Genomic DNA, 14,496 nt, shown 5'->3' with positions numbered 1-14,496 from the left:
GAATGGTTCAAACATGGACAGTAAGAAGTGTCAGTTTTCTTGTACATAAGTCGGCATTGTGCCTTTTGTATTTAATTCCGATGCAAATTCTGTGTTTTATCGATAATAAGAAGGTCAGATGGATACAGTAAACCTGAAGTGAAGCATCGGAAACTATGCCTAGCGTCACATGAATGGTTCAAAACACAGACAGCAAGAAGAGTCTGTTTTCTTGTACTTAAGTCGGCATTGTGCCTTTTGTATTTAATTCCGATGTAATATCTGTGTTTCATCGTCAATAAGAAGGTCAGAGGGAAACAGTAAACCTGAAGAGAAGCATCGGAATCTATAACTAGTGTCACAGAAATGGTTCAATCATAGACAGTAAGAGGAGTCAGTTTTCTTGTACTTAAGTCGGCATTGTGCCTTTTGTATTTAATTCCGATGCAATTTCTGTGTTTCATCGTCGATAAGAAGGTCAGAGGGATAAAGTAAACCTGAAGTGAAGAATCGGAATCTATAACTAGTGTCACATGAATGGTTCAAACATAGACAGTAAGAAGTATCAGTTTCCTTGTACATATGTCGGCATTGTGCCTTTGTATTTAATTCCGATGCAAATTCTGTGTTTTATCGACAATAAGAAGGTCAGATGGATACAGTATACATGATGTGAAACATCGGAAGCTATGCCTAGTGTCACATGAATGGTTCAAAGCACAGACAGTAAGAAGAGTCTGTTTTCTTGTACTTAAGTCTGCATTGTGCATTTTGTATTTAATTCCGATGCAAAGTCTGTGTTCCATCGATAATAAGAAGGTCTAATTGATACAGTAAACCTGAAGCGAAGCATCGGAAGCTATGCCTAGTGTCACATGAATGGTTCAAAACACAGACAGTAAGAAGAGTCTGTTTTCTTGTACTTAAGTCGGCATTGTGCCTTTTGTATTTAATTCCGATGCAATTTCTGTGTTTCATCGTCAATAAGAAGCTCAGAGGGATACAGTAAACCTGAAGAGTAGCATCGGAATCTATAACTAGTGTAACAGGAATGGTTCAAATCATAGACACTAAGAAGAGTCAATTTTCTTGTACTTATGTAGGCATTGTGCCATTTGTATTTAATTCCGATGCTATATCTGTGTTTCATCAACAATAAGATGGTCAGAGGGATACAGTAAACCTGAAGTGAAGCATCGGAATCTATAACTAGTGTCACATGAATGGTTCAAACATAGACAGTAAGAAGAGTAAGTTTTCTTGCACTTAAGTAGGCATTGTGCCCTTTGTATTTAATTCCGATGCAATATCTGTGTTTCATCTTCAATAAGAAGTTCAGAGGGATACAGTAAACCTGAAGTGAAGTTTCGGAATCTATAACTAGTGTCACAGGAAAGGTTCAAAACATAGACAGTAAGAGGAGTCAGTTTTCTTGTACTTAAGTCGGCACTGTGCCTTTTGTATTTAATTCCGATGCAATTTCTGTGTTTCATCGTCAATAAGAAGGTCAGAGGGATACAGTAAACCTGAAGTGAAGCATCGGACTCTATAATTAGTGTCACATGAGTGGTTCAAAACATAGACAGTAAGAAGAGTCAGTGTTCTTGTACTTAAGTCGGCATTGTGCCTTTTGTATTTAATTACGATGCAATTTCTGTGTTTCATCGTCAATAAGAAGGTCAGAGGGATACAGTAAACCTGAAGTGAAGCATCGGTATCTATAACTAGTGTCACAGGAATGGTTCAAATCATAGACAGTAAGAAGAGTCAGTTTTCTTGTACTTAAGTCGGCATTGTGCCTTTTGTATTTAATTACGATGCAATTTCTGTGTTTCATCGTCAATAAGAAGGTCAGAGGGATACAGTAAAGCTGAAGTGAAGCTTCGGAATCTATAAGTAGTGTCACAGGAATGGTTCAAAGCATAGACAGTAAGAGGAGTCAGTTTTCATGTACTTAAGTCGGCATTGTGCCTTTTGTATTAAATCCGATGCAATTTTTGTGTTTCATTGTCAATAAGAAGGTCAGAGGGATACAGTAAACCTGAAGTGAAGCATCGGAATCTATAACTAGTGTCTCAGGAATGGTTCAAAACATAGACAGTAAGAAGAGTCATTTTTCTTGTACTTAAGTCGACATTGTGCCTTTTGTATTTAATTCCGTTGCAATTTCAGTGTTTCATCGTCAATAAGAAGGTCAGAGGGATACAGCAAACCTGAGGCGAAGCATCGGATCTATAACTAGTGTCACAGGAATAGTTCAAAACATAGACAGTAAGAAGAGTCAGTTTTCTTGTACTTAAGGCGGCATTGTGCCTTTTGTATTTAATTCCGCGGAAATTTCTGTGTTTCTATGTCAATATGAAGGTCAGAGGGATACAGTAAACCTGAAGTGAAGCATCGAATCTACAACTAGTGTCACAGGAATGGTTCAAAGCATAGACAGTAAGAAGAGTCAGTTTTCTTGTACTTAAGTCGGCATTGTGCCTTTTGTATTTAATTCCGATGCAATTTCTGTGTTTCATCGTCGATAAGAAGGTCATAGGGATAAAGTAAACCTGAAGTGAAGCATCGGAATCTATAACTAGTGTCACATGAATGGCTCAAACATAGACAGTAAGAAGTATCAGTTTCCTTGTACATATGTCGGCATTGTGCGTTTGTATTTAATTCCGATGCAAATTCTGTATTTTATCGACAATAAGAAGGTCAGATGGATACAGTATACGTGAAGTGAAGCATCGGAAGCTATGCCTAGTGTCACATGAGTGGTTCAAAGCACAGACAGTAGAAGAGTCTGTTTTCTTGTACTTAAGTCTGCATTGCGCATTTTGTATTTAATTCCGATGCAAAGTCTGTGTTCCATCTATAATAAGAAGGTCTAATTGATACAGTAAACCTGAAGTGAAGCATCGGAAGCTATGCCTAGTGTCACATGAATGGTTCAAAACACAGACAGTAAGAAGAGTCTGTTTTCTTGTACTTAAGTCGGCATTGTGCCTTTTGTATTTAATTCCGATGCAATTTCTGTGTTTCATCGTCAATAAGAAGCTCAGAGGGATACAGTAAACCTGAAGAGTAGCATCGGAATCTATAACTAGTGTAACAGGAATGGTTCAAATCATAGACACTAAGAAGAGTCAATTTTCTTGTACTTATGTAGGCATTGTGCCATTTGTATTTAATTCCGATGCTATATCTGTGTTTCATCAACAATAAGATGGTCAGAGGGATACAGTAAACCTGAAGTGAAGCATCGGAATCTATAACTAGTGTCACATGAATGGTTCAAACATAGACAGTAAGAAGAGTCAGTTTTCTTGTACTTAAGTAGGCATTGTGCCCATTGTATTTAATTCCGATGCAATATCTGTGGTTCATCTTCAATAAGAAGGTCAGAGGGATACAGTAAACCTTAAGTGAAGCTTCGGAATCTATAACTAGTGTCACAGGAAAGGTTCAAAACATAGACAGTAAGAAGAGTCAGTTTTCTTGTACTTAAGTCGGCACTGTGCCTTTTGTATTTAATTCCGATGCAATTTCTGTGTTTCATCGTCAATAAGAAGCTCAGAGGGATACAGTAAACCTGAAGAGTAGCATCGGAATCTATAACTAGTGTAACAGGAATGGTTCAAATCATAGACACTAAGAAGAGTCAATTTTCTTGTACTTATGTAGGCATTGTGCCATTTGTATTTAATTCCGATGCTATATCTGTGTTTCATCAACAATAAGATGGTCAGAGGGATACAGTAAACCTGAAGTGAAGCATCGGAATCTATAACTAGTGTCACATGAATGGTTCAAACATAGACAGTAAGAAGAGTAAGTTTTCTTGCACTTAAGTAGGCATTGTGCCCTTTGTATTTAATTCCGATGCAATATCTGTGTTTCATCTTCAATAAGAAGTTCAGAGGGATACAGTCAACCTGAAGTGAAGTTTCGGAATCTATAACTAGTGTCACAGGAAAGGTTCAAAACATAGACAGTAAGAGGAGTCAGTTTTCTTGTACTTAAGTCGGCACTGTGCCTTTTGTATTTAATTCCGATGCAATTTCTGTGTTTCATCAACAATAAGATGGTCATAGGGATACAGTAAACCTCAAGTGAAGCATCGGAATCTATAACTAGTGTCACATGAATGGTTCAAACATAGACAGTAAGATGAGTCAGTTTTCTTGTACTTAAGTCGGCATTGTGCCCTTTGTATTTAATTCCGATGCAATATCTGAGTTTCATCTTCAATAAGAAGGTCAGAGGGATACAGTAAACCTGAAGTGAAGCATCGGAATCTATAACTAGTGTCACAGGAATGGTTCAAATCATAGACAGTAAGAAGAGTCAGTTTACCTGTACGTATGTAGGCATTGTGCCTTTTGTATTTAATTCCGATGCTATAACTGTGTTTCATCAACAATAAGATGGTCAGAGGGATACAGTAAACCTGAAGTGAAGCATCGGAATCTATAACTAGTGTCACAGGAATGGTTCAAAACATAGACAGTAAGAAGAGTCTGTTTTCTTGTACTTAAGTCGGCATTGTGCCTTTTGTATTCAATTCCGATGCAATTTCTGTGCTTCATCGTCAATAAGAAGGTCAGAGGGATACAGTAAACCTGAAGTGAAGCATCGGAATCTATAACTAGTGTCTCAGGAATGGTTCAAAACATAGACAGTAAGAAGCGTCATTTTTCTTGTACTTAAGTCGACATTGTGCCTTTTGTATTTAATTCCGTTGCAATTTTAGTGTTTCATCGTATATAAGAAGGTCAGAGGGATACAGCAAACCTGAGGCGAAGCATCGGATCTATAACTAGTGTCACAGGAATGGTTCAAAACATAGACAGTAAGAAGAGTTTGTTTTCTTGTACTTAAGGCGGCATTGTGCCTTTTGTATTTAATTACGATGCAATTTCTCTGTTTCATCGTCAATAAGAAGGTCAGAGGGATACAGTAAACCTGAAGTGAAGCATCGAATCTACAACTAGTGTCACAGGAATGGTTCAAAGCATAGACAGTAAGAAGAGTCAGTTTTCTTGTACTTAAGTCGGCATTGTGCCATTTCTATTTAATTCCGATGAAATTTCTGTGTTTAATCGTCAATAAGAAAGTCAGAGGGATACAGTAAATATGAAGTGAAACATCGGAAACAATCACTAGTGGCACACAAATGGTTCAAAACATAGACAGTAAGAAGAGTCAGTTTTCTTGTACTTATGTCGGCATTGTGCCTTTTGTATTTAACTCCGATGCAATTTCTGTGTTCCATCGTCAATAAGAAGGTCAGAGGAATACAGTAAACCCGAAGTGAAGCATCGGAATCTATAACTAGTGTCACAGGAATGTTTCAAAGAATAGACAGTAAGAAGAGTAAGTTTTCTTGCACTTAAGTCGGCATTGTGCCTTTTGTATTTAACTCCGATGCAATTTCTGTGTTTCATCGTCAATAAGAAAGTCAGTGGGATACAGTAAACCTCAAGTGAAGCATCGGAATCTATAACTAGTGGCACAGGAATGGTTCAATCATAGACAGTAAGAAGAGTCAGTTTTCTTGTACTTAAGTCGGCATTGTGCCTTTTGTATTTATTTACAATGCAATTTCTGTGTTTCATCGTCAATAAGAAGGTCAGAGGGATACAGTAAACCTCAAGTGAAACATCGGAATCTATAACTAGTGTCACAGGAATGGTTCAATCATAGACAGTAAGAAGAGTCAGTTTTCTTGTACTTAAGTGCGCATTGTACCTATTGTATTTAATTCCGATGCAATTTCTGTGTTTCATCGTCAATAAGAAGGTCAGAGGGATACAGTAAACCTGAAGTGAAGCATCGGAAACTATAACTAGTGTCACAGGAATGGTTCAAACATAAAAAGTAAGAAGAATCAGTTTTCTTGTACATCAGTCGGCATTGTGCCTTTTGTATTTAATTCCGATGCAATTTCTGTGTTTCATCGTCAATAAGAAGGTCAGAGGGATTCAGTAAACTCATGTGAAGCATCGGAATCTATAACTAGTGTCACATGAATGGTTCAAACGTAGACAGTAAGAAGAGTCAGTTTTCTTGTACTTAAGTCGGCATTGTGCCTTTTGTATTTAATTCCGAAACAATTTCTGTGATTCATCGTCAATAAGAAGGTCAGAGGGATACAGTAAACCTGGAGTAAAGCATCGGAATCTATAACTAGTGTCACATGAATGGTACAAAACATAGACAGTAAGAAGAGTCAGTCTTCTTGTACATAAGTCGGCATTCTGCCTTTTGTATGTAATTCCGATGCAATTTCTGTGTTTCATCGTCAATAAGAGGGTCAGAGGGATACAGTAAACTTGAAGTGAAGCTTCGGAATCTATAAGTAGTTTCACAGGAAATGTTCAAAACATAGACAGTAAGAAGAGTCAGTTTTCTTGTACTTAAGTCGGCATTGTGCCTTTTGTATTTAACTCCGATGCAATTTCTGTGTTTCATCGTCAATAAGAAGGTCAGAGGGATACAGTAAACCTGAAGTGAAGCATCGGAATCTATAACTAGTGTCACAGGAATGGTTCAAAACATAGACAGTATGAAGAGTCAGTTTTCTTGTACTTAAGTCGGCATTGTGCCTTTTGTATTTAACTCCGATGCAATTTCTGTGTTTTTGATCGTCAATAAGAAGGTCAGAGGAATACAGTAAACCTGAAGTGAAGCATCGGAATCTATAACTAGTGTCACAGGAATGGTTGAAAACGAAGTCAGTAAGAAGAGTCAATTTCCTTGTACTTAAGTCGGCATTGTGCCATTTGTATTTAACTCCGATGCAATTTCTGTGTTTCATCGTCAATAAGAAGGTCAGAGGGACACAGTAAACCTGAATAGAAGCATCGGAATCTATAACTAGTGTCACAGGAATGGTTCAAACATAGACAGTAAGAAGAGTCTGTTTTCTTGTACTTAAGTCGGCACTGTGCCTTTTGTATTTAATTCCGATGCAATTTCTGTGTTTCATCGTCAATAAGAAGGTCAGAGGGATACAGTAAACCAGAAGTGAAGCATCGGACTCTATAATTAGTGTCACATGAATGGTTCAAAACATAGACAGTAGGAAGAGTCAGTTTTCTTGTACTTAAGTCGGCATTGTGCCTTTTGTATTTAATTACGACGCAATTTCTGTGTTTCATCGTCAATAAGAAGGTCAGAGGGATACAGTAAACCTGAAGTGAAGCATCGGAATCTATAACTAGTGTCACAGGAATGGTTCAAATCATAGACAGTAAGAAGAGTCAGTTTTCTTGTACTTAAGTCGGCATTGTGCCTTTTGTATTTAATTACGATGCAATTTCTGTGTTTCATCGTCAATAAGAAGGTCAGAGGGATACAGTAAAGCTGAAGTGAAGCTTCGGAATCTATAAGTAGTGTCACAGGAATGGTTCAAAGCATAGACATGAAGAGGAGTCAGTTTTCATGTACTTATGTCGGCATTGTGCCTTTTGTATTAAATCCGATGCAATTTCTGTGTTTCATCGTCAATAAGAAGGTCAGAGGGATACAGTAAACCTGAAGTAAAGCATCGGAATCTATAACTAGTGTCTCAGGAATGATTCAAAACATAGACATTAAGAGGAGTCATTTTTCTTGTACGTAAGTCGACATTGTGCCTTTTGTAATTAATTCCCATGCAATTTCAGTGTTTCATCGTCAATAAGAAGGTCAGAGGGATACAGCAAACCTGAGGCGAAGCATCGGATCTATAACTAGTGTCACAGGAATGGTTCAAAACATAGACAGTAAGAAGAGTCAGTTTTCTTGTACTTAAGGCGGCATTGTGCCTTTTGTATTTAATTCCGCGGAACTTTCTGTGTTTCTATGTCAGTATGAAGGTCAGAGGGATACAGTAAACCTGAAGTGAAGCATCGAATCTATAACTAGTGTCACAGGAATGGTTCAAAGCATAGACAGTAAGAAGAGTCAGTTTTCTTGTACTTAAGTCGGCATTGTGCCATTTCTATTTAATTCCGATGAAATTTCTGTGTTTAATCGTCAATACGAAAGACAGAGGGATACAGTAAATATGAAGTGAAGCATCGGAAACAATCACTAGTGGCACAGGAATGGTTAAAAACATAGACAGTAAGAAGAGTCAGTTTTCTTGTACTTATGTCGGCATTGTGCCTTTTGTATTTAACTCCGATGCAATTTCTGTGTTTCATCGTCAATAAGAAGGTCAGAGGGTTACAGTAAACCTGAAGTGAAGCATCGGAAACTATGACTAGTGTCACAGGAATGGTTGAAACATAAAAACTAAGAAGAATCAGTTTTCTTGTACATCAGTCGGCATTGTGCGTTTTGTATTTAATTCCGATGCAATTTCTGTGTTTCATCGTCAATAAGGAGGGCAGAGGGATTCAGTAAACCTGAAGTGAAGCATCGGAATCTATAACTAGTGTCACATGAATGGTTCAAACGTAGACAGTAAGAAGAGTCAGTTTTCTTGTACATAAGTCGGCATAGTGCCTTTCGTATTTAGGTCCGATACAAATTCTGTGTTTCATCGATAATAAGAAGGTCAGATGGATACAGTAAACCTGAAGTGAAGCATCGGAAGCTATGCCTAGTGTCTCATGAATGGTTCAAAACATAGACAGTAAGAAGAGTCTGTTTTCTTGTACTTAAGTCGGCATTGTGCCTTTTCTATTTAATTCTGATGCAATTTCTGTGTTTCATCGTCAATAAGAAGGTCAGAGGGATACAGTAAACATGAAGAGATGCATCGGAATCTATAACTAGTGTCACAGGAATGGTTCAAATCATAGACAGTAAGAAGTGTCAGTTTTCTTGTACTTATGTAGGCATTGTGCCTTTTGTATTTAATTCCGATGCTATATCTGTGTTTCATCAGCAATAAGATGGTCAGAAGGTCACAGTAAACCTGAAAAGAAGCACCGGAATCTATAACTAGTGTCACAGGAATGGTTCAAAACATAGACAGTAAGAAGAGTCAATTTTCTTGTACTTAAGACGGCATTTTTCCTTTTCTATTTAATTCCGATGCAATTTCTATGTTTCATCGTCAATAAGAAGGTCAGAGGGATACAGTAAACCTGAAGTGTAGCATCGGAATCTATAACTAGTGACACAGGAATGGATCAAAACATAGACAGTAAGAAGAGTCAGTTTTCTTGTACTTAAGTCGGCATTGTGCCTTTTGTATTTAATTCCGAAGCAATTTCTGTGATTCATCGTCAATAAGAAGGTCAGAGTGATACAGTAAACCTGGGGTAAAGCATCGGAATCTATAACAAGTGTCACATGAATGGTTCAAAACATAGACAGTAAGAAGAGTCAGTTTTCTTGTACATAAGTCGGCATTGTGCCTTTTGTATTTAATTCCGATCCTATGTCTGTGTATTATCAACAATAAGATGGTCAGAGGGATACAGTAAACCTGAAGTCAAGCATCGGAATCTATAACTAGTGTCACATGAATGGTTCAAACATAGACAGTAAGAAGAGTCAGTTTTCTTGTACTTAAGTCGGCATTATGCCCTTTGTATTTAATTCCGATGCAATATCTGTGTTTCATCTTCAATAAGAAGGTCAGCGGGATACAGTAAACCTGAAGTCAAGCATCGGAAACTATAACTAGTGTCACATGAATGGTTCAAAACATAGGCAGTAGGAAGAGTCAGTCTTCTTGTACTTAAGTCGGCATTGTGCCTTTTGTATTTAATTCCGATGCAATTTCTGTGTTTCATCGTCAATAGGAAGGTCAGAGGGATACAGTAAACCTAATGTGAAGCATCGAAAACTATAACTAGTGTCACAGGAATGGTTCAAATCTTAGACAGTAAGAAGAGTCAGTCCCTTTGTAATTGAGTCGGCATTGTGCCTTCTGCATATAATTCCGAAGCAATTTCTGTATTTCATCGCCAATAAGAAGATCACAGGGATACGGTTAACCTGAAGTGAAGCATCGGAATCTACAACTAGTGTCCCAGTAATGGTTCAAAACATAAACAGTAATAAGAGTCAGTTTTCTTGGACTTAAGTCGACATTGTGCCTTTTCTATTTAATTCCGATGCAATTTCTGTGTTTCATCGTCAATAAGAAGGACAGAGGGATACAGTAAACCTGAAGTGAAGCATCGGAATCTATAACTAGTGTCACAGGAATGGTGCAAAACATAGGCAGTAAGAAGTGTCAGTTTTCTTGTACTTAAGTCGGCATTGTGCCTTTTGTATTCATTTCCGATGCAATTTCTGCGTTTCGTCGTCAATAAGAAGGTACACGGAATACAGTAAACCTGAAGTGATGCATCGGAATCTAAAACCGGTCTCACAGGAAAGGTTCAAAACATAGACAGTAAGAAAAGCCAGTGTTCTTGTACTTGAGTCGGTATTGTGCCTTTTGTATTTAATTTCGATGCAATTTCTGTGTTTCATCGTCAATAAGAAGGTCAGAGGGATACAGTAAACCTTAAGTGAATTATCGGAATCTATAACTAGTGTCACAGGAATGGTTCAAAACATAGACAGTAGGAAGAGTCAGTCTTCTTGTACTTGAGTTGGCATTGTGCCTTTTGTATTTAATTCCGATGCAATATCTGTGTTTCATCGTCAATAAGAAGGTCAGAGGGATACAGTAAAACTGAAATGAAGCATCGGAAACTATAACTAGTGTCACAGGAATGGTTTAAAACATAGACAGTAAGAAGAGTCAGTCTCCTTGTACTAAAGTCGGCATTGTGCCTTTTGTATTTATTTCCGATGCAATTTCTTTGTTTCATCGTCAATAAGAAGGTCAGAGGGATACAGTAAACCTGAAGTGAAGCATCGGACTCTATAATTAGTGTCACATGAATGGTTCAAAACATAGACAGTAAGAAGAGTCAGTTTTCTTGTACTTAAGTCGGCATTGTGCCTTTTGTATTTAATTACGATGCAATTTCTGTGTTTCATCGTCAATAAGAAGGTCAGAGGGGTACAGTAAACCTGAAGTGAAGCATCGGAATCTCTAACTAGTTTCACAGGAATGGTTCAAATCATAGACAGTAAGAAGAGTCAGTTTTCTTGTAGTTAAGTCGGCACTGTGCCTTTTGTATTTAATTACGATGCAATTTCTGTGTTTCATCGCCAATAAGAAGGTCAGAGGGATAATGTAAACCTGAAGTGAAGCATCGGAATCTATAACTAGTGTCTCAGGAATGGTTCAAAACATAGACAGTAAGAAGAGCCATTTTTCTTGTACTTAAGACGACATTGTGCCTTTTGTATTTAATTCCGTTGCAATTTCAGTGTTTCATCGTCAATAAGAAAGTCAGAGGGATACAGCAAACCTGAGGCGAAGCATCGGATCTATAACTAGTGTCACAGGTATGGTTCAAAACATAGACAGTAAGAAGAGTCAGTTTTCTTGTACTTAAGGCGGCGTTGTGCCTTTTGTATTTAATTCCGCGGAAATTTCTGTGTTTCTATGTCAATATGAAGGTCAGAGGGATACAGTAAACCAGAAGTGAAGCATCGAATCTATAACTAGTGTCACAGGAATGGTTCAAAGCATAGACAGTAAGAAGAGTCAGTTTTCTTGTACTTAAGTCGGCATTGTGCCATTTCTATTTAATTCCGATGAAATTTCTGTGTTTAATCGTCAATAAGAAAGTCAGAGGGATACAGTAAATATGAAGTGAAGCATCGGAAACAATCACTAGTGGCACAGGAATGGTTCAAAACATAGATAGTAAGAAGAGTCAGTTTTCTTGTACTTATGTCGGCATTGTGCCTTTTGTATTTAACTCCGATGCAATTTCTGTGTTTTATCGTCAATAAGAAGGTCAGAGGGATACAGTAAACCCGAAGTGAAGCATCGGAGTCTATAACTAGTGTCACAGGAATGGTTCAAAGAATAGACAGTAAGAAGAGTCAGTTTTCTTGTACTTAAGTCGGCATTGTGCTTTTTGCATTTAACTCCGATGCAATTTCTGTGTTTCATCGTCAATAAGAGAGTCAGAGGGATACAGTAAACCTCAAGTGAAGCATCGGAATCTATAACTAGTGTCACAGGAATGGTTCAATCATAGACAGTAAGAAGAGTCAGTTTTCTTGTACTTAAGTCGGCATTGTGCCTTTTGTATTTATTTACGATGCAATTTCTGTGTTTCATCGTCAATAAGAAGGTCAGAGGGATACAGTAAACCTCAAGTGAAACATCGGAATTATAACTAGTGTCACAGGAATAGTTCAATCATAGACATTAAGAACAGTCAGTTTTCTTGTACTTTAGTCGGCATTGTACCTATTGTATTTAATTCCGATGCAATTTCTGTGTTTCATCGTCAATACGAAGGTCAGAGGGATACAGTAAACCCGATGTGAAGCATCGGAAACTATAACTAGTGTCACAGGAATGGTTCAAACATAAAAAGTAAGAAGAATCTGTTTTCTTGTACATCAGTCGGCATTGTGCCTTTTGTATCTAATTCCGATGCAATTTCTGTGTTTCATCGTCAATAAGGAGGTCAGAGGGACTCAGTAAACCTGAAGTGAAGCATCGGAATCTATAACTAGTGTCACATGAATGGTTCAAACGTAGACAGTAAGAAGTGTCAGTTTTCTTGTACGTAAGTCGGCATAGTGTCTTTTGTATTTAATTCCGATACAAATTCTGTGTTTCATCGATAATAAGAAGGTCAGATGGATACAGTAAACCTGAAGTGAAGCATCGGAAGCTATGCCTAGTGTCACATGAATGGTTCAAAACATAGCCAGTAAGAAGAGTCTGTTTTCTTGTACTTAAGTCGACATTGTGCCTTTTGTATTTACTTCTGATGCAATTTCTGTGTTTCATCGTCAATAAGAAGGTCAGAGGGATACAGTAAACATGAAGAGAAGCATCGGAATCTATAACTAGTGTCACAGGAATGGTTCAAATCATAGACAGTAAGAAGTGTCAGTTTTCTTGTACTTATGTAGCCTTTGTGCCTTTTGTATTTAATTCCGATGCTATATTTGTGTTTCATCAACAATAAGATTGTCAGAAGGTCACAGTAAACCTGAAAAGAAGCATCGGAATCTATAACTAGTGTCACAGGAATGGTTCAAAACATAGACAGTAAGAAGAGTCAATTTTTTTGTACTTAAGAGGGCATTTTTCATTTTTTCTATTTAATTCCGATGCAATTTCTATGTTTCGTCGTCAATAAGAAGGTCAGAGGGATACAGTAAACCTGAAGTGAAGCATCGGAATCTATAACTAGTGACACAGGAATGGAACAAAACATAGACAGTAAGAAGAGTCAGTTTTCTTGTACTTAAGTCGGCATTGTGCCTTTTGTATTTAATTCCGCAGCAATTTCTGTGATTCATCGTCAATAAGAAGGTCAGAGGGATACAGTAAACCTGGGATAAAGCATCGGAATCTATAACTAGTGTCATATGAATGGTTCAAAACATAGACAGTAAGAAGAGTCAGTTTTCTTGCACATATGTCGGCATTGTGCCTTTTGTATTTAATTCCGATCCTATGTCTGTGTATCATCAACAATAAGATGGTCAGAGGGATACAGTAAACCTGAAGTGAAGCATCGGAATCTATAACTAGTGTCACATGAATGGTTCAAACATAGACAGTAAGAAGAGTCAGTTTTCTTGTACTTAAGTCGGCATTATGCCCTTTGTATTTAATTCCGATGCAATATCTGTGTTTCATCTTCAATAAGAAGGTCAGAGGGATACAGTAAACCTTGAAGTGAAGCATCGGAATCTATAACTAGTGTCACAGGAATGGTTCAAAACATAGACAGTATGAAGAGTCAGTTTTCTTGTAATTAAGTCGGCATTGTGCCTTTTGTATTTAACTCCAATGCAATTTCTGTGTTTCATCGTCAATAAGAAGGTCAGAGGGATACAGTATACCCAAAGTGAAGCATCGGAATCTATAACTAGTGTCACAGGAATGGTTCAATCATAGACAGTAAGAAGAGTCAGTTATCTTGTACTTAAGTCGGCATTGTGCCTTTTGTATTTAATTCCGATGCAATTTCTGTGTTTCATCGTCAACAAGAAGGTCCGAGGGATACAGTAAACCTGAAGAGAAGCATCGGAATCTATAACTAGTGTCACAGGAATGGTTCAAAACATAGACAGTAAGAAGAGTCAGTTTTCTTGTACTTATGTAGGCATTGTGCCTTTTGTATTTAATTCCGATGCTATATCTGTGTTTCATCTTCAATAAGAAGGTCAGAGGGATACAGTAAACCTGAAGTGAAGAATCGGAATCTATAACTAGTGTCACAGGAAAGGTTCAAAGCATAGACAGTAAGAAGAGTCAGTTTTCGTGTACTTAAGTCGGCGTTGTGCCTTTTGTCTTTAATTCCGATGCAATTTCTGTGTTTCATCGTCAATAAGAAGGTCAGAGGGATACAGAAAACCTGAAGTGAAGCATCAGAATCTATAACTAGTGTCACAGGAATGGTTCAAAACATAGACAGTATGAAGAGTCAGTTTTCTTGTACTTAAGTCGGTGTTGTGCCTTTTGTATTTAATTCC

The sequence above is a fragment of the Schistocerca americana genome, chromosome X (assembly GCF_021461395.2).
Source record: "Schistocerca americana isolate TAMUIC-IGC-003095 chromosome X, iqSchAmer2.1, whole genome shotgun sequence".
NCBI lineage: Eukaryota > Metazoa > Arthropoda > Insecta > Orthoptera > Acrididae > Schistocerca > Schistocerca americana.
Note: the sequence above shows the minus strand (reverse complement) of the source record.